Raw genomic sequence first — 24,619 nt, 5'->3', positions numbered from 1 at the left:
AATTTGTGGTCATGACTTATTTATCCGTGGCCACAACTAAATTATCCTAATTGGGTCGGTATTGCCAGCACGCGATCTTCAAATTGCATACTAGTATTATATATATATAAAAAAGCTTTTGCTGGATTGTTATTGCCTGCGCGCGATCGTCATCTTGCATATTCATATACAAATGTCCGTTATCGCTCAACTTTTGCATTTGTCATCACCGTCATTAGCTTCTCTTTTCCGCTATTTTCTAAGGTTCGTTTAAATGAAAGATGTACACAATGTTAATGATAATGTTTTCTGTAATTATTAAAAATAACAACATAATTGTTCATTGATGCTTGGAAGAAAGGCAATAATGCAAATACAATTTTCATACAAAGCATCGTCTAATTATCTGTTATATTAGAACAAAGGATTCAGTTCTAATAGTATATTACTCTTATGAACTTTGAATCAGCAGATTAAATCATTCGAATATCTCTGGAATATACTTAGGTTTCTATGTCGCCATGTCGGATTTGTTATTTCACGGCAAATTATTCGAATGCAGTCAAGCGTGAATGCTTCTGATTATGTGGAGAAATCTGTAGATGTGCTGTTGAGGAAAATCTTAATTACACGAACGCTTCAGAGGATTTGAAGGATCTTATCCTAGTAAGCTATCGGAAGCCGGATTATGTCGACAGCATATAATATTAGTTTAAAGGCCGTTTAATATTTATGGTTCAGATGAAGTCAAACACGATTCTTGTTTAGATAGATTGATTATTGTCAACGAACGAAGCAATAACTTTAGATTAATTGACTTGTTTTAACTTTATCAAATTTACATTTTTGCTATTATACCAAAGTCTGGAAATAAATTACTTAGTTATAAATGATTATAAGCATTTAATTTAACTTTTGGTAAAGCTTTTTTTCTCAAGTAGATAAAAAAAATTTGGGAATAATAAAACTACTGTTTTAAACAACCATTTTGAGTATCTTTTATTAGTTAAAACGGTTAATTTATTTAACTTTTGGTGAAGATTTTTCTCTCAACATGATTGTATACAAATAGTTTAAAAAAATGGAATAATAATACTACTGTTTGAAACAAAAAAAGTGTGCTTTCTGTCAGTTGAAATTGTTGTGTATCTTTAGTTAAAACGGTTAATTTATTTGACCACACATTTCCGACAAAATCAGCATTTTGTGAAGTGTTATTGAGATAATGTTACTTACAGATCGTGGAAGTATGACTCTACTTAACCACTGTTTATAAGTTGTAACGTTAAGATATGATAAAGATATCAATAAATAAAATCACAAAAGTACTGAACACCGAGGAAATTTCAAAACGGAAAGTCCCTAATCAAATGGCAAAAAATAAAAGCTCAAACACATCAAACGAATGAACAACAACTGTCATATTCCTGACTTGTACGGTACGGTTATTTTCATGTTCTTAAGTAGAAAATGGTCAATTAAACCTGGTTTTATAGCTAGCTAAATCTCTGACTTATACGTCGCATACAATTCCATCCAAGCTCTCAGTCGAAAATAAACTTACCACGCCATGGCAAAAAATAATGAAAAGACCAAATTAAGAAAAACACCAGTACATGAAACCCAACATAAAAAACTAAAGACTGAGCAATACGAGGTCAATCAAAAGCCGTAGGTGATTTCAATTCCGAGAAAGGGTACTTAAGCATTTCCTGCTCCACATGTAGCAACCGTCGTGTTGCACATGTATGTTCAAACACAGTCAAAGAGACATTTAAAGCTCATAAGTCGAAGAGAAACTGTAATCTCCATGAAAAAACAAACGAAAAACGATAAAAGGATAAAAGTCACTACAAACACTACATAGAAAAACTATCAGAAATAGTATACATAGCGTTGAACAAATCTCAGACATTAGACGCTACCAAATAATTCGTTCCGTATAAACTGGTTACAACTTACGTCTTTTATGGTCATGCTTAGTTTACATAGAGACGAGTTATACTTGTGTGTAATAATGTATTTCTCAAATATCTAAATGTTTGAGTACAAACCGAGCAAAGTATGTTCTATGGTGAACCTGTCGCTGTGACTATATGTAAGATAGACCTATAGGGAGTTCAACAACCATGGATTGAAAGAAGTCATTTAATACATCTATTCAAATTTCACACAAGCAAGTTACAATACTTGCAAAGTATTCAAATTGAATGTTTTATCTGAATAATAGTATTGCACAGGTCACTTTCCTTTAGGACTTAATTCATAAGTATATATTCTTTCCGTGATTTATTTATTAGTTTTCTTAATGTAATGTTGTGTTAGTTTGACTGAAATTGTAAGCTGGTATTTCGTGTTAATGTCATTAACTGATTAAAGCACCCACCTGCTATAGCTGCAGACTGTAAGGTTACTGACCAATAGACAAGTATATTAATATTATTAATTGCTAAAAGTACTGTAAGTAGATGTGTATACTTGTATATATATTCCATCAATATTATGAAAATATATATGTCATAAAATGTTCTAACAAAATACGGTTATCCTTTGGATTTTTATTATGAGAACTTTAAGCAGAATTCTAGTGATCTTTGGACATAAATGAATTTAAGTATGAACAGAAGAAATCTTAAACTATTTAAGCGACTTGATTTTGTCACGTTTAAAAAGTAAGTGCTTTATCCTCCTACGTGTAGTTCAAATGCTGTTATATATTTCTGTAAATATTCAAACTACCACTAAAGGTTATTTTTAAACCTACGGATCAAAAGCAAGTTGTTTTATAAGGACTATTTGACTTAAAGAGAGCTTAGTTCTCTTCCCACAAGAGGCATTACATTCAATTTAACTTGAAGTGTCCGATTCTGACCGGAAGTGGCTGTGTATTTCTGTTATTAAAAAAAACCTAACGCAGAAAAGAATTTACACCAAATGATCATATATATTTAGTCAACCCTTTAAGGTCCCATTTTATTGAGTGGTGTTTAGAAGAACGTTATACATTAATCAACACAGAGAGACTTAGCTGTCAGTAACCGTGAGTGCTCTCAGATATGTACATTGTACTTTGAGTTTTTTTTGATGGGATGTACAGTAGTCCGGCCATGTTATCTTAGTTCTTTTGATAGAAGTAATTCTATTTATATCCATCTGATAAGTTCAGCGTTTTTCAACTAATTTTTATAGTCCGTTCTTATGCTGTACTTTTACACCACTGATCCAGGTAAGGGGGATTGTTGGGATTCCGGTTACATATTCAACCCCGTCAAATTCTGTAAGTATGTGCCTGTCCCAAGTGAGGAGCCTGTCCCAAGTTAGGAGCCTGTCCCAAGTTAGGAGCCTGACCCAAGTTAGCAGTCTGTAATTCAGTGGTTGTCGTATGTTGCTGTGTTACAATTTTTTTCTTGCATTTAATTTTTGTACATTAATTATTCCGATAGTTTCCTCGTTTGAATTGTTTTACGTTTGTCATGTTGGGGCATTTTGTAGCTTACTATGCGGTTTAACATCTGCAACCATGTGCATGATTAAAATACAGATATGGCTGATGATAGATAAAAACATGAAAACCATTAGCAAGCAGATATCTGAACAAAAGAGTCATCGGAAACATCTGCAAAATAATTGTCTCAATAAGATGCTGGTCAATGTAGTACAGAATAATCCAGTACTATCTTTCTATTACAAATGTTTACCCTGACTACCACAAAACTGAACTCAATTGACTTACTCTCAATTAAATTACCTATTAGGATTTGTTTTTGATCGGTTTATAAACTAAGAGGACAGATTATTCATCTGCACAATTGAAGCAAGATTTTTCATTTTCATGAAAGCAAGAGACTGATTATTCATTTTCACAACTGTATTTATGATATTCGGAAATATACAATATTTAAATGATTAGTTTCTGATAAATAATACATGTATAGTCAAGTCATTATTTACTAGTTAATCAGAATTATTCATAATCCTCTGCAGAAATGAATCTTTTATATTCCAAACTGCATATACATGTATTGCATACATATATAGAATTAAAGTTTGCTGGTAAGTAGCCTCCTTTTTTAAAGTATTGGGAATGATATTTAAAAATAGGTTTGAAGTGATTTTGAACCACTGAAGGCCCAAGAAGCTATAGAACAAATGATGCTCATGCTTTCTGGGTGTTCCGAAGACTCTTTCATAATTTGAAAATGCAAGTTTTGTTTAAATAATTTTTTGACAATATTTTGGTCTCAAAGCAAAATGTATATATTCAGTGTAAGACTTAAGTTTCTAGAAACAACATCAAAAGACCAATGTACATGATAAAGCAAAAATGGAATTCACATAGTTAAGTCTGTGGTTGCTGGTTTTCTTTATCAATCAAAATTAATCATGATCAAGTTCATAACAAAATTACTAGATTATAAAAAGAATGCAACACTAACAGAATACAGAAGGCGGCAATCAATGAACAAAAGACAAATAAATAAGAAACATTAATCCCAAAAATAAGGGCTACGTCTGAGGTGAAACAGAAATTGCTTCTTGCAAGGCACTCGCCATGAAGACAATTTGATATGGAGACAAGCGTTTGGTTTTGAAATTTCCTACATGAGGCATTTGCCTCAATGTAGTTACGGCCCTGTTAAAAAAAGTGAGGTAAGGTTTCCTGAGACAATATACCTCAATTTAAATGAAACCAATTTTCAGACATTTCAAGTACTATATTTAAAGAATATTTATACTTTTATTATCAAAAACATTGAGAATTGTTTCCCTATTTTTTTGGGGAAGAAAGATGAATTAATGAAGAATTTGGTGCCATCTCATACTTTCGATTAGACCTGCTGAGTTATTTATTTTCAAACTCCATTTTTTGTGATTATCAAGGCCGAGTTATTTATTTTCAAAATCCTCCTGCCCCCCTCTCCCAGAATATCAAATGGTCGTCCCCTAACAGGCCAGTCGCCTTAAGTTGTTGCGTGTTCATTTTAAAGTCCAGACTTTGCTTTCAAATGTCTGGATAAGAGCGTCCCTGATGAAGGTTGATTCAGAAAAACGGTTCTGATGCACAAATTTTATAAAGTGTTATTTTCAAATGCAATGTACCATTATTAACAATTACCGTAGTGCATCAGGTAACAAATACGTCAATATTTACGTCATACATGTAAATAATTAAGTTTTACAACAATAGGTAAAATAAATTGGTTTTGAGTTTGCATATTCCTATTAACCCCTTTTAGAATTTGAAATTTTTAAATTTTTTAGAGCAATTGTCTCCGTAAACGTTTACCCGACGAGGGCTCATGGCTATTCATAAAATAAAACTTATCGCGCGCATGCTTTGGAATGGTACGTTTTTATTAGTTTATTTAACGATTTGTGTCTAGAAAGGTAATCGCCCTCTGTAGTTGTTTGTGATAGCGAAGGATCAATGTTCATACGACCATACTTCATCATCAGGAGTATGACTTGAAACTGAACTCCATTTTATTATAAAGGGATGATGGAATGACCACATATCAATTTCCAGTTATTATATTTCTCCGCCCAATTGTGTAATTAAGTAAACGTATCTGAAAGGCTTTATTAGCGAGGTTAATTGATAAATCAGTAAAATGGACAACCCTGCTTTTGTATATATTGATTGATGGCGTATAGTTGATCATAACATATTTTTTTTTATTAAAAAAAGTACACAAAACAGAAGGTACATTTAGAGGTATCCGATTTCATTTATTTCAGTAAAAGAAACTTAATGATTTGTTAAACTTAATACATCAAAATGTATTTGTTGGCAATTGTCTTAAAATTTTGTCTTTTATGTATGCGTCGATAACATTGAAAAGAGTTATTACTTTTAGTAACAAGGATTAGGAACTAGAAGTATCGGATAGTTTATTTAAAGACTGAGAAAATAACATACCTCAAGTAACCTCACTGGGATTATTCAATTGGAATATATGCTATTTACTTTACAGCTTCCATATCATACAGAGAAGTTTTTCAGTGCTTGAACACAAAATGAGGTGAGTTTTAATTACAGGTTACATTTTGATGTCCAGTCCTGAAAAGTACGTGCTCTTTTGGGAACTAAATTAATCATCGACTACTGCCTTTAACCCGTTCCAATGTTAAAACAATCAATTATTGTTCATTCACAGAACGCCAACGCCAAACATTGTTTCTACTGTGAGACATTAAAAAATTCATTAACAAATCAGATTTAGCCCCCAAAAAAATGGCGAAAAGTTATATATCACATCATAAAAAGTTACGGTATATGAAATGGTAATAAAATGTCTCAAATAGGAAAGCATCGTATATTTTGCTTCACGTCCAGTGGCAAATATGTGATGCGTGTTCAGGACGAGCACTTTTTATTGACACCATGCTGTATATTTGTCATTATGTTGTCTTGGTATGTTTGCCCACTGTAAATTCCGTTCAACATCTGTAACTAAGTTTTTACAAAACAAACAAAATTTTGGGTTTTTCCTATAAAAAAATATCCAACATATGAACAAATTGTATTGCAATGAGACATGACATTTTAGTGTTATTAATATTTAAACATTCGCTTTTTTTTGTTGGTTAAGAAAAACAAGTCATTTAAGTTTGCTCTGCGTTCCACACTAAACTTGTGTTTTGATTACTTTTTTTACTGCAAAATCAGAACACTTTATGGCAATATCAGAACATTTTATGGCAATATCAGAACCCATTTTGAATTAACTAACACGCTTTAGGGTGATTAATTCTTTTGAAGTTGAGACTAACGATAAAAGAATGAAAATATTATTGCAGAATGATATAATTGCTTACTTTTATATTTGAATGTGAGTTGTCTCATTGGCACTCATATCTCATCTTCTTATTTCTATTGTTAGCAGGTTGTGTAAAGGTTATTGTTATCTCAGTTTAAGTTAAATAAAATTGAGAATGGAAATGGGGAATGTGCCAAAGAGACAACAAGCCAACGACCATAGAGCAGACAACAGGAGAAGGTCACCAACATGTCTTCAATGTAACGAAACATTCCCGCACCCGGAGCCGTCCTTCAGCTGGCCCCTAGACAAATATATACTAGTTCAGTGACAATGAACGCCGTACTAAACTCCAAATTGTACACAAGAAACTAAAAGTTAAAATAAAACAAGACTAACAAATTAATCAATCAAAAAAAAAAAGACCAAACAAACGCAGTAAGAATTAAAAAACATTGTTAAATAAAAGCAATAATAAAATCCCCTGCTGAAAAATCTTTTATTACGCCTGTAGTAGATTATTTGTGATTATTTATTATATAATCAAAGTACATATCAGAGCTTTAGTGACCTATTTTGGTAGTCCACAAAATGAGACATCGAGTAAAATAGTGGACGCATTAGCTTGATAGAAGTTAAGATCCAATTATAAGCACCGAATGTCTGACTCTTTATATATAATATGTATTAATTGTTACAAAATTCGGATTTTGTTTAAGATACTTGAAAGGAAACCACTTATTTTGTTATATAAAGCTGGTAATATCATGGCCTTAGGTTTATCATGAAACCATATAGTCTTAATAGCCTTTTAAGTACTAAAATCTGCTTATTTCTCAAAATTAACTGTTCTGTGTTGTATGTGATTATGTCAAAACGTCTGCAGTTTTCTATCAAACATATTTATAGTAAAAGTAATTTTATTTTTGTCTTGAAACTAAATTCTTAGAGACTACTTCGAAGCAATAAATAGATCACTTGCATACCAAGGTTATGATTCGTGTCATATCATCTGGAAAAAGAACCATTGCATCTAAATCAGACGGAAAGTTATTTTTTCAAGTACGGAAAGTTATATTTTCAAGTACGGATAGGTTCAGAGGTTTAGTATGTCTATATACTTGCTATGAATTCTGGTTGCACCTTCGGAGGTGCTGACTGATGTACGGTTGCTTAACGTTGAAACCGTTACATGCATATTAAGAACCAGAACAATATTAATGTTATATAAATACGAAACACCGCCTTATGCTTGCTATAGACCGATACAATGAATGATCAAATTTTCAATGACTACTTTACGAGGTTACAGCTCCCAAGAAAACACGTCACATAACCAAACAACAACTTTGTATCATTATAAAATAAAGAGATTTGGTATGATTTCGGCGTATATAATATCAGTATTATTGGACACTTTTAATTTGGCAAAATGTCATTGGACTTAACATGACCAAGAACAGGATAACAATTTATTGTTAATGCATTGTGGTATTGCCGCCATGTTGCACCGGATATAACAGGTTATTGCATTCGTGTCTGGTAGTTCGTGTTGATTTGATTTTAATTGCTTTATGAACATTTAAGTCTGCATTTGATTTTAGTTATTACCAGAAAAGTCCAAACTTAGGCAATCGATCCAAAATCACCTTGAAATTTCATCTTGTATAAAACACCGGAAGTTCATGTTAAAAAATATTGGGAGATACATTATTATTGAAGAAAAAAACTTCCGTTTCCGCTATTACAAATTGCATCAACATTAATCCTAGCAGAGTTGTGATCAGAGGAAAATGAGATTTAAATGTTTGTAGTGTATTCTAAATTGAGAATAATGAAAAAATCAATTATTTGAAATTAGCTAGCAAAGACCAATTCACGCAAGTATATTTTCTTGAATTTAAAACGGATACTAAATTTCTGTCTTCTACTAAATGAGTATATTCATTCACAGTCATATGAAATTAAATACAGCAAGGTTTTTATATAGTTATTTTGGAAATTCCGGTGTGTTGTGTTGTAAGAAAAAAAGTAATGATTATAAATAGCAATAGTAATACAATATTCATGATACATGTATGAATCGACATTATTGAATGCACAAAGGTAATTTTCCAAATAAAAAGATTTAGTGTACCCTTTTATATGCCTCCGTATCGTCATCTTTACTGGTGTTCGCGTCAATGGGCAGTGTCGAGAAATAACCCTGTTGTATACTAATGTTTTTTTTAAATTCTGTCCACTATTCAGAAAATGGAGTCCTTTTTATTGCATTTCTTAAGAAAGATTTTTATTTAGATACTGTGTGATTACCATAAGTTCTCATAACACCAATATAAAGATACCAAAGGGCAATACAAAGAATTTAGGCACTCATTTCTATGATTTTGCTAGTTTCTCACCAAGAGTGTCACCTTTTGAGACTTTGTAATATGTGATGAACAAGTAATTGAAGATGAATATCATTTTATTTTAGTATGTGAAAAGTACAATGAAATTCGAAAGAAATTTATCAAACGATATTATTGGAGAAACCTTCGAATTTTAAACTCATACAACTGCTAACTGTTCATAATGTAAAGGAACTTAACAATTTAGGGAAGTTTTTATTTCTGACCGAGAAGGCACGTAATTAATTTCATCATTATAAATGCTTAATATGTGTTATGTTTTATCATACTCTGCTGTACTGTTATATGGGTATACTTACTTACTATTATATGATTATTTGACTAATTGTTTAAATGAAAATATATTTCACTGATGTAATTGAATATTTGTAATATTTATATTCTATAAGCTGTATTGCTTACGAATACAAAGATTATTATTATCCTTTTTTTCTGGAATACTTTGCTAAAGCTAAGATTATGACGTGTGACATGCAACTTTTTGCGACAGAAGAGTCTGTTGTTTCATATTGAAAGCTGGTCATTAGGGTATAAAATTCACTCTTCATTCAATTAAGTATACCTCTTAAAAATTTAGTCACATTGACCTTTGACCATGCATCTTAGTACTGGGATGCATTAAAAAGATTCTTAATGTTTTACGTCGAGATGAGTTCTAGTGCTCAATAACTGACTTGCAGAAATTCAAATTGATAGTTGGTACACTCTAAAGTTTAAAAAGTCTTGTCACAAGTATGATTGTCACAATAATCTACATTTTTATCCCTTTTTAACTTATAAATACATATGTTTTCGTGTATGCTTTTACTCTTATGTACGAATCTAAATGTTTGACAACATACCCAAATACCTGTATATTTGAAACAAGTCTTTGGCTTGTTTTAGAAAGTAAATCACATTGTCTAAATATTTATGCTACACCTTTATATATTAAGATTGACGTTAAATTCACTGCTTTCATTTTACTTAAAATTGGGATGTACTGTGACAACTTGCTTCTAGTTTATCGTGCCACAGTAACATCTCAACGATCTTCAGTAAATTCGTAACATTTGCATCAGAAAATTTCATATATTATTTGTCTCTTACAAGCGTTGGAGCATTATACTATATACAGGAAACAATCATAGCACGTTGGCAAAAATGTAGATTTGATAAAAACAAGAATGTGTCCTCAGTACACGAATGCCCCACTCGCACTATAATTTTCTATGTTCAGTGGACCGTGCAATTCGGATAAAATCTCTAATTTGGCATTAAAATTAGAAAGATCATATCATAAGGAACATGTGCACCAAGTTTGAAGTCAATTAGACTTCAACTTCATCAAAAACTACCTTGATCAAAAACTTTAACCTGAAGCGGGACAGACGGACGGACGGGCGAACGGAAGAACGGACACACAGACCAGAAAACATAATGCCCCTCTAATATCGTAGGTGGGGCATAGAAATAATTTATAAATAGTCAGCACTGATTTAAAGTAGTGTCTCCTACATGACAGTCTTGATTGACCTGAAAATGGTTTACTATTACAAAATGTGACTTGGATTGAGAGTTGTCTCTTTGGAACTCGCAACACATCTTCTTTTATATATTGAACTGTAAAACGCAATATTGAATATAAGGCTGTTATTTTTAGTGTTTGGTACAGGTTGACTTTTTCTGGACACAACAGTTCAACAGAGAACTCTTTTTGCAAGAAAACACTTTCAAACATCCAAACTTTCTATCCACACTGATCTGTGTCCACACTTGTTGTCTCTAACAAAAGATCTTGGTTGTTGTTAAATTAGTTGTATATTTGATATTGTACGTCTGCTTTATGTTTTCTGTCGTTTTCCTTTCATTAATGTAAGATGTGGGTGTTTCGTGATATACCTGTATGTTTCATATTTCCCTTCTGTTTTAATGTTTGACATTTTAGTAGATTTAAAAGACAATAAAATTTGATATAACAATTATGATGATTGTGATGGGAAAAAAAACAATATTTGCCTTCATTTTTATGTTTTATATTTTGACAGATATGATATGCAATAAACTAGATGAACAGTTCTATCGGATACTTCTGTTTCATCATAAAATATTGCCATTAATCAGCCGATGGAGATTTATCATATTTTATTCCACAACTAGATGTGAATTAATGAAAATAATAGGTTATAAATCTAATATCTGTGATACGGCAAAACAAAATTCACAAAAATAGATTGCAAGAGGTCAATAAAAGATATATAATAATGATTAAGCGCATCATATGGTAATACAAAACACAACTTTTTCTCACACTTCTACGGCAACACCGCCTAACATGGCTATATAAAAGACTGGAATACCGGGTTTTATACACATACTCCGACAATCTGTTTATCGTTCTTGGTTTATTACTCGTCTTTTCCCCATTCCATTAGACAGTTTTACGCTTGACAAAAACGAGTTTGATAACGTCTTCGCACACATTGAGTGATCGCTGATAACTCCTTCTCATACATTGTGACGTCGCTGATGATGTCTTTTCACGTCTCAATTACGGGGCGCCGAATGGGACTCTTGTGGTTTTGTACTCAAAATTCAATTTTGTACGGACAAAAGTGACTTTTGTTCAACAAAAATGAGTTCAGTTTAACAAAATTTGTATCATACTACAAATTTAATATTTTGTTATACAAAATTATCTATCAGCGGACAAAAGTCACTTTTGTCATGACAAAATTCATTTTTGTTACACAGACTTGACTTTTGTTACTTAATTTGAAAATTGGGCGACAAAAGTGAATTTTGTATGCAAATTAGTTTAGTTTGGTTTCTGTGAACTAATTTGCATACAAAATCGACTTTTGTTACACAAAATTGACTTTTGTGAGACAAAATTGACAAAATTGACTTTTGTCTCAACAAAATTGACAAAATTGACCAATGTGATCAACAAAATTGACAAAATTGACTTTTGTGAGACAAAATTGACTTTTGTCTCAACAAAATTGACAAAATTGATTTTTGTCTCAACAAAATTGACAAAATTGAATTCTGTCTCAACAAAATTGAATTCTGTCTCAACAAAATTGAATTCTGTCTCAACAAAATTGACAAAATTGAATTTTGTCTCAACAAAATTGTCTAAATTTGTCTCACGAAAGTCAATTTTGTCTCACGAAAGTCAATTTTGTCGTCACAAGAATGAATTTTGTCGTCACAAAATTGACTTTTGTCTCAACAAAATTGACAAAATTGACTTTTGTCTCAACAAAATTAACAAAATTGACTTTTGTCTCAACAAAATTAACAAAATTGACAAAATTGATTTTTGTCTCAACAAAATTGACAAAATTGACTTTTGTCTCAACAAAATTGACAAAATTGAATTTTGTCTCACAAAAGTGAATTTTGTCTCACAAAAGTGAATTTTGTCTCACAAAAGTTAATTTTGTCTCACAAAAGTCAATTTTGTCTCACAAAATTGAATCTTACCTCACACAATTGACTTTTGTGATTTAATTTCCATATCAGGAAACAAAAGTCAATTTTGTATGCAAATATGTTTATATTTGCATACCTTTTAAACAAAATTGACTTTTGTCATGACAAATATGAATTTTGTCTACAAAAATAAATTTTGTCATGACAAAAATGAATTTTGTCTACACAAATGAATTTTGTCATCACAAAATTGAAGTTCTCACAAAACAAGTCTGTAGCACATAGTTTTGTAAGACAAAAATGATTTTGTTATGACAGAATTGAATTTTGTACAAAACCACAATTAAAGAGTCCCATTCGGCGCCCCGTATCAATGCCGTGACTCGAAAATTATGGAGCCACTGAGAAGGGTGATATACTGAGGCTGGAAAAAAGACGATACCCTTTTTTATCAGATCTAAATCATATTGGTAATTTATTGGCTTACAGTTTTCTTTTCGACTGGTTGAACCATTATAGTGGATAAGTGAAGCTTTCAAACTACTCGTACTAGACTGCAAGTGCATCTAGGGTTAATTCAATTTATTTTTAGATTACTATATTGACTTGATATGTTTTAATTTCGTTGTAAATGATTTTGTATGTTCCTCTCTTTATTTGTCATTCTACGTCTTATAGAATTTAAATCTGTTTTGACGACTACCATTGACAAAATCGTATCAGATTTAAAGGATGGACTAAACTGATCTTAACCTTCAAATACTAAAAAAAATCAAATCTTTTACTTCAAAGTCTGGCCATCATTGTCAAGAGTCTTTTTTTCAAATTATCAATTTGAAAATCCCGTTAAATATTTAAAAATGGCCTTTAGGCGGTAATGATGTTGATATATCTATTTTCTTAGGTTACAAGGTTCAATAACATAATACAAGAACATTCGTTGAGGAATAATAAGTACTTTATAGTGATTCAGTTTTTACACTTTCTTACAGTAAACAAGTTCCTAATGAGGCAAATACTTATCCCAGATTGTCTGAACCTACTGTCATACGAACTGTTTTGGTGCTAGAACTTTTAAGACTAATTGCTTCCAAACGCTGCTTTAGTAGATTTTCTGTCTGTTTCAATGGCCCATTATTCTGAAAATCTGAATATACTGTCGTGAATTATACAATGAATACTTCCAGTAGGTACAAGAGAGAAGAAACCAGTTATTTATATGTCTTTAACTGCTGCACCTGAATGTTAATAAATTCTGACTTTAATTTAGCAATAACATGACGTTAAGGATTGTTTTATTTTCTATCTTGGGCTTCTTTCATGTTAGTTTTGGCTTGAAGTAAATAAAAGGACGGCAAATCTGCACATGAAGCTAGACAAGTTAACGTTTCAAATCGCATTAAATAAGAACCAATATCTTTTATTCTTAATTTTCCCTACTCTTTTAATGATGGGCATGTTGTTATACATATGTATAATGGTCTTTTTTCGAACTCGTATTTGCTTTTATGGTTTTTAGATTTCCTTCGGATTTTCTTTCACTAAAGTACAATGTAATGCACAAGATGTCATCGGATGCCTCAACGCTAATTTCAATGTATATTGGGCCTTAATTATGTAAGATGGCTTTAAGAGGAGCTAGCTTTCAATGAGGACAGCTGTTTTAATGGTTGCGAAAACAGATTATTGTTCAATTTATGTTTAAATATCACCATTTTTGCATTAAAATATATATAAAAAAATATGATATTGTGACGTATTTCTGTCCGAAATAAGAAACAAATATGTTTCAAATAAAATGTATAAAAAACCGAAGTGCAATTGAGTCTCCACATGCGCAAATGATCCTTCGAATAATTAAAAACTATTTTTTGGAATCCAAAATAAACATGGTTGAAGATACTGCAAACAATTGACCCAGATAACGATTTCAATTGAAACGCGCTTCTGACGTACATAATTATAATGCTGGTATTTGATAACTATTTACACCACTGGGTTGATGCCACTGCTTGATGGGCGTTTTTAGTCTCCGAGGGTATCACCAACCCAGTAGTCAACACTTCTGTGTTGGCATGATTATCAATAATGTGGTTATTTTTATAAATTTTCTGTTTGCAAAACTTTGAATTTTTCGAAAAACTAAGGACTTTCTTATCTAAGGCATAGATTACCTTAGTCATATTTGACACAACTTTTTGAGATTTTAGATCCTCAATGCTCTTCAGCTTTGTACTTGTTTGCCTTTATAAATATTTTGATATGAGCGTCACTAATGAGTCTTATGTAGACAAAACGCGCGTCTGGCGTACTAAATTATAATTCTGGTACCTTTGATAACTATTCAACACATACAATGTATGGTTAAATAGAATACTGTACTCAATAGGCTATATCTCCAAGATTTACCATTATCACAATATTAAATCCGTAAGATTTTAACCATCCAGAAACAGCAAGGGCAATCGCATAAACAATAATTATTTGCAGATTCTCGTAAAATTATCAGACTATCTTGAAGAAAATACTGCAGAAGGCATATCCCCTGGGTCTAAATGACAATATACTGGGACATGGGAACATAAATAAAATAACTAATACTGCCCTGTTTAAACTGATATACCCCCATGGTTATTTGTCATAGTTTTTCCATATTCAGAACGGGAAAATCAGCTAGTTCATCTAAAACATTTGATGCATCAACTAGTTTGTAAATGGTACGTTTGGTCAGTAAGTCTTCTTCCGTCACCTTCTTTTGGATTGCATTTCCCATTTTGCATTTTCAAGCATTGCTTTGGCAATTCGTTTGTCCTCAGGGTGTGTACCAGCAAGTGGTGGGCGAAACTTGTTGCAAACAGCGCATACAATCCGTAATAAATCACCAATGATTAGAATGAAATGGTTAGAAACTACCTTGTCATAGAATCTCCATTGTTTAATTCGTGCATTCACACTTTCAACGACCCATCTCACTTTGGTTACTAGTCTGCTGGCGTTGGCTTATTCTACTGGATGCTGTTTTGATCCCTTCTTAAGGTAGATGGGCATTTCTACGTTATACCCTTGCTCTCTTAAGAAGTCTACCATGTCTCTAAATCTCCTGTCGACAACACAAACATCGCTAGTCTCTAGCCACTCATTCATGCATGGTATATTATCTCCCTTGACTTAGATGGTCGATGTTTTTGAAGCTCATACAAAAACTTAGTTTTAACAAGGATTTATACGTTTTGTGCAATTTTGGAATAGATGGTTAGCTTCCGATATAGTTCTTCTTTGCAGTGAGTGTTGATTTTTGTTGTTTATCACAATATTATAAGACTTTTATTATAACAAGTTTATTGAAAATTTGCATTGACATAACTGAAATCAACTCACTTACGTTACCAACCGGCCAGTAAAGTCAAACCTAGAAATACCCAAAGGCTATTTGTTATTCAATTGAATTTTGAACTGTGAACTGTGAACTTTGAACTTTTGCATTGAAATGGGTAAAAAGAATAACGGTAATGGTAATACCAGGAATAAATCTACTCAGGACAAAAGTAAAAGCAATGATGTCATTGACGGTAATACCTTAGATGATTCGGTGAGTGTAATTGGTGCCATCACAGAAGCCCATAATGTAATATACAATGCTGACGAAACTATGTTTGGACATCTGTTCGACAATACGCAGTCCAAATCAAATAAGTTAAAAAGAAAGCTTCCAACAGTCAGTGACAGTGAAAGTGAGTCAGATTCTGTAAAAACTACAAAACAACAAAAACGCACTAAAAACCTCCAGACAACAGTAAGCGGTAGTGTTAGTAATGTAATTGCGGAAGCTGAAGTACATATGGACTCAAGTATATCTCCCGATGTGCGCGTTCTTAGTCAAATGATCAGTACCCTTTCGCATGATATGCGTAATATGTTTGGCGATATGAATTCACGCATTAATGATCTTGAAAGAAATCTAGAGCGTAAAATAACTGTTAAGGTTAATCAAATCATTGATAAGCGTGTCAATTCAGAAATTAAAAAAGTCCGATCTGAAGTCAACGCCGTTGTAGATTCTTTGCGCCTAGATATTGACGAAGACTTGCAAGTGGTAGAGAAAAAACTTGAAGATTTTTCCAAACAAATAGCCAATCAATCTACCAGCAATATTGATTGTAATCTAGTTATCAGGAACCTTCCGGAAAGTACAAATGAAAATATCGTATCAAAAGTTTCCGCCTTGTTCAGAGAAGGTCTAAAAGTGCAAATTACCCCAATAAACTGTGAACGTAAACAGAGCCGAAGTACGCATACGAGTGGTGTTGTTATAGTCTCGTGCAAGTCCAAAGCAGTTGTAAATGATGTAATGTCAGCTAAATACAAACTGAAATCCAGTCGTCAGTACAGTGATGTTTTCATACACAGAGATCAGACTGTTCAACAACGCATAGAACGTAAAAACTTTCAGACAATCGTAGATGTGTTAAAGTCTGTTGATCCACATATCAATATGAAGGGCGCGGAAGTTATTGCCAGTCGTTTTGTTAATAGCAAAAGATCTTCCGAGAACCGCAATGAACATGAGAGTAGGGGTACTTCTCATACACAACAAAATACATCACGACGTGGAACGAACAATTCAACAAGAAGTAACACTTCCACCTTACATAGTAACACTGGTCATAGTAACTACAACGCAAGAACAAGTCATCGGGAACAGAACAACGGACACAGCAGTAGAAACCACCATCAACAGTCGAGAAAAGGTAGATGGTAGTTATCTGCAGGTTTTTGGAATGTAAATAACTGGAATAAAAACACTAGCTCTGATAATTGTATTCTTCGCTCTACTTGTATAAATAAACTCGATTTAGATATTATATGTATTGGTGAAACTCATTTGAAAGGAGATGATGTATTATTTATTAATGGTTATAAATGGATAGGTCAAAATAGAAAAGCGTTACATAGAAATGCAAAAAATGGTTCTGGTGGTGTAGGTATTTTTATAAAAATGTATTTTTATGACTTATTCCATATTACTATATTAGACACTTCATTTGAAGGTATTTTGTGGATAAACTTAATTGAAAAATCATCTGAATTTGAATTTAATATTTGCATTTGTTATTTACCTCCAGAAAATTCAACTCGTCAAATCGATAAAGATGCTTTCTTTGACACTTTAATTACACAAGTTTATGAACATCAAAATAAAGGGCCGTTTTTCATTTGCGGAGATTTTAACAGTAGATGTGGTAATGAAAGTGATTATATTGAGGGTGTTGACAATTTATGTCAAAGAAATGTCATTGATTTTAAGTGTAATTCATACTGTAATGCATTTATTGATTTCCTTATTAGTGCTAATTGTTGTATACTCAATGGTAGAAACTTTGTAAACAATGATTATACATGTGTATCGACGAAAGGTTGTTCAGTGGTTGATTATTGCATTGTACCTTATGATAATTTAAACTTGTTTAAAGATTTTTGTGTTATACGAGCGAATGATCTGGTCACGTCCGCAGGCTTCGACGTGAACGGGGTAGATTTAAAACTAATACCTGATCATTCACTTATTAAATGGAGTATAGATTTAAATGCTTTTATGTCTAATGTACAACCAACAAATGATAAAGATGAGACATTTTCTACGAAGTTTGAGAAATTTGATTTTAATAAAATTCCTGCAAATTTTATGAATACAAATAACGTTTATCAAAATATATGTTCATTAATAGAAAGCCTTAAGACTGTTGAACATCAACAAAATTGTGTAAATGGCATTTATGATGATTTTTGTAAAACGGTTGAATCAGAGATGTCTGATAAAATACCAAGTAAGACTATTTTTGTTGGTGGTAAGCAATCAAATAAAAAATATCGGAATAAGAAACCCTGGTGGAATGAATCTTTGAGTAAATTGTGGTATGAGATGTGTAATGCTGAAAAAGCATGGAATAAATGTAAAAACATGCATCAAAATCAGCTAAAAGCTATTTATGTACAAAAGAGGAAACATTTTGATAGTGAGGTTCAAAAAAGTAAGAGGAAGTATTGGTATGACATGCAGGAGCAATTACTCTCTGAATCTAGCAAAAATCAGCATATGTTTTGGAAAAAGATTGGTAAAATAGGTATTGCAGAAAGTCGTAAACATGTAATTCCTATGGAAGTAATCGACGATGATGGTATTGTAAGTTCTGAATTAACAGATGTTCTTGACAAATGGAAATCTGAATATTCAGAATTGCTTAATCAGCAAAACAGTTCGATTAGGGTTTCTGATTCTTGTACCAGTTTAAATGAAGCGAGTACTTTTAATGATTTTTTGTTGACGGAACCCATTTCGTTTCAAGAAACAGTACATGTTATTGAAAAGACAAAAAGGGGTAAATCTGCTGGCATCGATAACTTACCGGGGGAGGTTTTTCTTAACCAAAGTTCAGCTCTATTTCTATACCATTTATTTGATATTTGTTTTAGATATGGTAATGTTCCTGATTTATGGAATAGAATTATTATTAATCCTATTCCTAAATCTAACATGTCAGACGCGAGAGACCCCCTTTGTTATAGAGGGATCGCCCTTGCAGCAGTGTCTTACAAATTGTACTGTAATATACTGAGCGATAGATTAGCTCATTGGGTAGATGATAACAATGTACTGGCGGACGAGCAGAATGGTTTCCGGCAACAACGTAGTACAATTGACCAATTGTCTAGTCTTACTAATTTGATTGATGTAAGAAAAAAACTTCGTAAATCAACCTTTTGCGCCTTTATTGATTTTAAAAAGGCTTACGACACTATACAAAGGGATATTTTATGGTATAAATTAAATAAAATGGGTGTTGCACAGACTTTTTGTTCTGCTATTAAGTCAATTTATACAAATGTTTTATGTTCTGTAAGAATAAACGGTCATTTCACAGACTGGTTTGATGTTAACTGTGGCTTGAAACAAGGATGTCCCTTGTCGCCCATTTTGTTCAACTTGTATATTAATGATTTAGTTACATTTCTTAAGTCCTTTGACTGTGGAATAGAAATAGGTGATGAAAAACTATGTATTTTGTTATATGCTGATGACGTTGTAATTATAGCAAACGATGAAAAAGAACTTCAACTTATGTTAAATGCTTTATCTACATGGTGTAAAGACAATTGTATGAAAATTAATGCAAACAAGAGTAACGTTGTACATTTTAGACCGCCATCTATACCTAGATCTGATGTAATTTTTAATTGTAATGGTCATACTATTAAGTTTTCTAGTAATTATACTTATCTTGGTCTCGTTTTAAACGAGCATTTAGACTATAATGTTACTGCAAAAGCCGTTGCATCTTCAGCAAATAGGGCTTTAGGGTTGGTAATAGCCAAGTGTAAACTTTTAGGTGGTGTTTGTTTCGATGTATTTGTAAAATTATATGAAAGTTTAGTTTGTCCTATAATAGAATATGGAGCAGGTATATGGGGTGTAAAATCATATTCTTGTATTAACTCCATTCATAATAGGGCTTGTAGATTTTTTCTCGGTGTAGGAAAATATGCACCAAATGCTGCAGTTACTGGAGACTTAGGTATAACACCTATTTTTGATAAGCAGTGGAAAAGTATTATTCGTTTGTGGTGTAGATTAAATAACATGAGCTCAAACCGTTTAAATGCGAAAGTTCACAAGTGGGCTGATAGTATGAGTATTAAGCATAAGTGTGTTAAAAACTGGAATTTTGTAGTAAAGAAAACCTTCTGTGAACTAAATTTAAGTCATTTATCGTGTCCTGAAAATATGGACACTAACTATGTTATAAAAAATTTTATGTCAAAATTACATAGAAAACATGTCGATAATTGGCATGCTGTTTTGCATTCTGATAAATCTATATCGGGTAGAGGTGGCAATAAGCTACGAACTTACAGACTGTTTAAGGAAAATTTTGAACCAGAGGAATACTGCAAAATAGCTTTACCCTTCAGTCACAGAAGTGCTTTCGCCAAATTTAGATGTGGTGTTGCTCCCCTTAGAATTGAAACAGGGAGATATGAAAATATTGTTTTAGAAAATAGAGTGTGCCATATATGTGACGTTTTTATTGAAGATGAAGCGCATGTTTTATTAAGATGTCCTCTTTATGACGATTTTAGAAACCATTTATATCATGTTGCTGAAACTTTTAATGATAATTTTAATACTTTAGATGATAATCAAAAGTTAGTGTTTTTATTCTCAGATGTAAATATGATTCGTGTGTGTGCCAAAACCTGTCATTTAATTTTAAAAAGACGTAGGAATTTTATATATTGTACATAGTATTTTATTTCATATTATGTATTATTATTATCTATGCATTGTAATAGTCTCTTATAATTCTGTATAGAATGGCTCTCATTTTATTTAGTGTTATTTTACAATGTTACTATTGTATAAAGATTGATTGTACTTGTTGAGAGATGAGACTTTAATAAAACATTGAATTGAATTGCTTTCAGCATTGACAGAAATCATGTGCTTTGTTATTGCCGCATCATTATTTTTACCGTTTGCAAAACATGGACCCAGAACTGACAGGATATATCCATCTGTTCCTACGATAACCATTGGTTTTACTAGCGGTCTGTTTTTCTGGAGGCTGTATGATAACCTCTGGAGTTCATAATCAGCACTTCCTGAAGGTAGATATAAGTACCGTCCATGACAATAATTGCAGCATCTTCAGAATCATTGGCAAACAGAGTTTTTGCTATTGGAGTGGTGTGGTTCCGAACAAAATCTTGAAGTTCGAGGTTTATATGCTGAAACCCAATGAAATGTGGTACAAAATCCTGCATAAGGGAAACTTTGACACTATGAATACATCTTTGCACTTGGCTTTTTTGTTAATGAAAATATTGTTCCAAGTATATGATTTGGAAGTCCTGTCCTTAGTTTTGTTAACAAGACAGCTATACATGTGCGTACAGACCTAGCATTGGTTTCACGTGCTGATACAATATATGAGTAGAGTTCAATGAATTGCTGCTTTGATAATCATGTTAGATTGTAATAGTCACCATCAGATAATGATAATGGATTGTCAATATGCAGGATATGAGAGGTTGCAAACGTTTTTTTTACATTTTCTAATAATGAAGTTATATATGAACGATTCATATATGTTGTAGTGTATTTTTCAGTTAATGCTTGAAGTGGTGTGTTGTCGAAACGTTGTTCAGATAAATGATGTTTGCAACAGCGTGTATTCCTATCTACGACTTGAGTTTTTGCCTGTAAATGAACTTTGCATAACTTATTTCTACTGGTACCTTCCTTCTTGCATACAATGCAGAATATATGTGATGTGTGAGTGGAAGAAATATTTAGTTCAATTTGTTTCGGACTTAATATTTTCGTGGATACGGCTTCTTCTGTATGTATAACAAACTCAGAGTCACTGTCATCTGAAATACAGTCGGAAAGACAGTTTGAAACTTTGTGTTCATTGTTTACATTTTTTAGTGTTTTCCTGTATATTGATCTACACTTTTCACATATTACATCATTTTCTTTAAGGTATACAGCAACAAACGACAACCGCTGACATACATGATCCTGACTCAGGACAGACACATCGATAGTTTAATCATGTTAATGATTCGTTTGGAATGTAAATATTATCTTTTAATCGTAATTTTGTCCAAATATTCAACCTAACTGGATTCAATTTTTAGTAGAGAAACGTGTATGAATTTTACAGCTGAGAAGTAACTTTTAATAAAACCATGAAAAAAAATTGCAGTACTAATCATAATCTACAATTCCATATGGTGAACAGCTTTATTACTTATTATTATTATTTATAAGTGTTTGTTATTTCGTTAAAGAACAGACTAATAATAACATTGAGATAATATTATTTACGTAATTTTATATATATATATTAAAAAAACACCTTGAAATTCGAACAATCGCCTTCAATGATGCGATGTTTACCATTGAGCAACGGCGGCTGATCACATTTAAGGTGTAATTTTTAATGTCCTGTCAAAATCAAGCGACGAGTTTTTCCACCCTAATTCTTTCGACAAACTAAATAAATCTATCGGTGTTAGTTAGTTTTCACAAATATCGAAGTTAAAACAGAACATACGTGTATTTTACCGCATAGTATTTTCTTCATTGCTCTGAACATGATTCCCTATAACCACAGTGAAACTCTCAAGTTTAACGGCCATTTCTGGTTCTGTTTACAATATGTTTTATAACAGATTTCTGATAAAATTATCTTTCAATTTATATAAAAAATACTAAAGTACAAACATTTCTTTTTTAGGCTCTCCGGGTTGCTAATGTAATCTATCGTGTCAGCTCCTTCCGATAGAAACAGAGGCACAAAATAAGTCTTACAATCCGGCAATTCAAAATGAACTATTGATTGGTTTTAAAACAAAAATCGTAGTTGATGTCTTAGTATTTATACCACTCGAAAAGTCAACATCAGTCTTTAAACTAAATCTACATGTATACAAGGAGCTTGGAAAAAAATAACGTAAATTCGGGGAAAAAAACGAGTTAATTCCGTCAACCGGTAAAAAGTAAGTTTTTTTTGTAAATTTCAATCTGAGCGGACGCTCGCCTAAAAAAGGCCTTTGTAAATTTCAATATGAGCGGACGCTCGCCTCAAAAAGGCCTTTTGTAAGGTGACACAGCATTACATTTATGACAATATCTGAAAAAATCTTCTTGGGGCGAGTGTCCGCTCCTATTTAATTCATAGGTGTTTATGTTTATAGTTCGATATTTATGGAAGTTAAAAACATATATATCATAAAAACAATTGTCTTTAATTTTTCACTAAAATAGGGGGCCGATCAGATAAATTATCATACCTTCTCCTTTGCCTAAAGTTCAGCATAAAAAAAATGAATATGCAGAAGATGAATTATACACGGGATGATCTACGGACATCCATCTGTATTTTAAAACAATGATAGGCATCAGTTCGGATCAAATACCTATAAGTTAATTAAATGATAGTTTCAAAGAGGATGTCACAATCTCGTTTATTAGCCCACTCTATGAACTTTTGGCCAACTTATAAAAAAAGACAACTCTCCATAAGACACCAAGTGACAAAGAAATCAACAACTATAGGTCATCGAATGACCTTCAACAATGAGCAATATAATTGTTTATTACTATATCATTTTGGTTTCTTGTGGATAGTTATTTCATTGGCAATCATACAACATCTTCTTTTTTGTATTCAAGTACTTGTTAAGCTATTTGTGTTTGGTACCGGTCGACAAAGCAGCCAACAATGGGATAGTGGTATGTCGTAAATACTACATGGAAGTTCTTAAGAATGTAACGTTTATTTTTTCTATATGCAAGTCATGCGCTCCTCAGACAGTCATGGACAAATTATATTAGAATTATAAAAAAAACTTCATTGGCTCTAACTCAAAATATGGACAATTTTATGTTTAGGGCGTCTTGAAATCTTTTGACAGCTTTCGAAGTACTAATTGTTAACCTTATTTCAGCTGGACCAAATCACTTCTTCCCTTAAAAATTCTGGACCCAAATTTATTTACAGTGTAATTTCACCCCCTTCTTGCTATTTGAGACATTAAACATGGAGAAATTCATTCGGAAGGGGTATAAAAATTAATGGCAAGTAACCCACTGTCAACACTAGGGACTATATTTGTAGGGACGACACCAGAATCAAGGGACGACAATTCTGGTCTCGGACCAGTTGTAAACTTCTATGTCATTGGCCTCCGGTGACGAGTTGTCTCATTGGCAATCATACCACATCTTCTCATTTTCATACAATGATCTATGGATATTCTTACATTATTGGTGCAACTACACTTATCATAATTAAATAAAACAATTGTTTTGACATTACAAATTGACCTAATCTTGTCTAAGTCTAGAACTAATATATTGAAATGGTCATGTCCCACCCATCATGTGATATTGACACAAGAAAATAATTGGATTTTTTATCTAACATATGTTCTATTGATTTAGAAGTGGTAATAATTGGAATAAATAGCCAATTAATAATG

General features: G+C 32.2%; 1 protein-coding gene across 2 annotated transcripts in view; it reads left to right on the top strand.

Moving 5' to 3' along the window:
• Positions 1–24,619, top strand: part of LOC134705192 (FMRFamide receptor-like) — a 58,882-nt gene that overhangs the window by 12,052 nt on the left and 22,211 nt on the right. The window contains exon 2 of one of the 2 annotated variants that reach the window (XM_063563951.1): positions 5,955–6,002. The exons of the other annotated variant lie outside the window; for it this stretch is intronic. The gene's annotated coding sequence lies outside the window, so the exon portion shown is untranslated. The remainder of the gene's footprint in view (positions 1–5,954; positions 6,003–24,619) is intronic. 2 annotated transcript variants of the gene reach the window in all.

Source organism: Mytilus trossulus, chromosome 2, assembly GCF_036588685.1.
Source record: "Mytilus trossulus isolate FHL-02 chromosome 2, PNRI_Mtr1.1.1.hap1, whole genome shotgun sequence".
Classification (NCBI taxonomy): domain Eukaryota; kingdom Metazoa; phylum Mollusca; class Bivalvia; order Mytilida; family Mytilidae; genus Mytilus; species Mytilus trossulus.
Note: the sequence above shows the minus strand (reverse complement) of the source record. Positions and strands in the feature narration are given on the sequence as shown.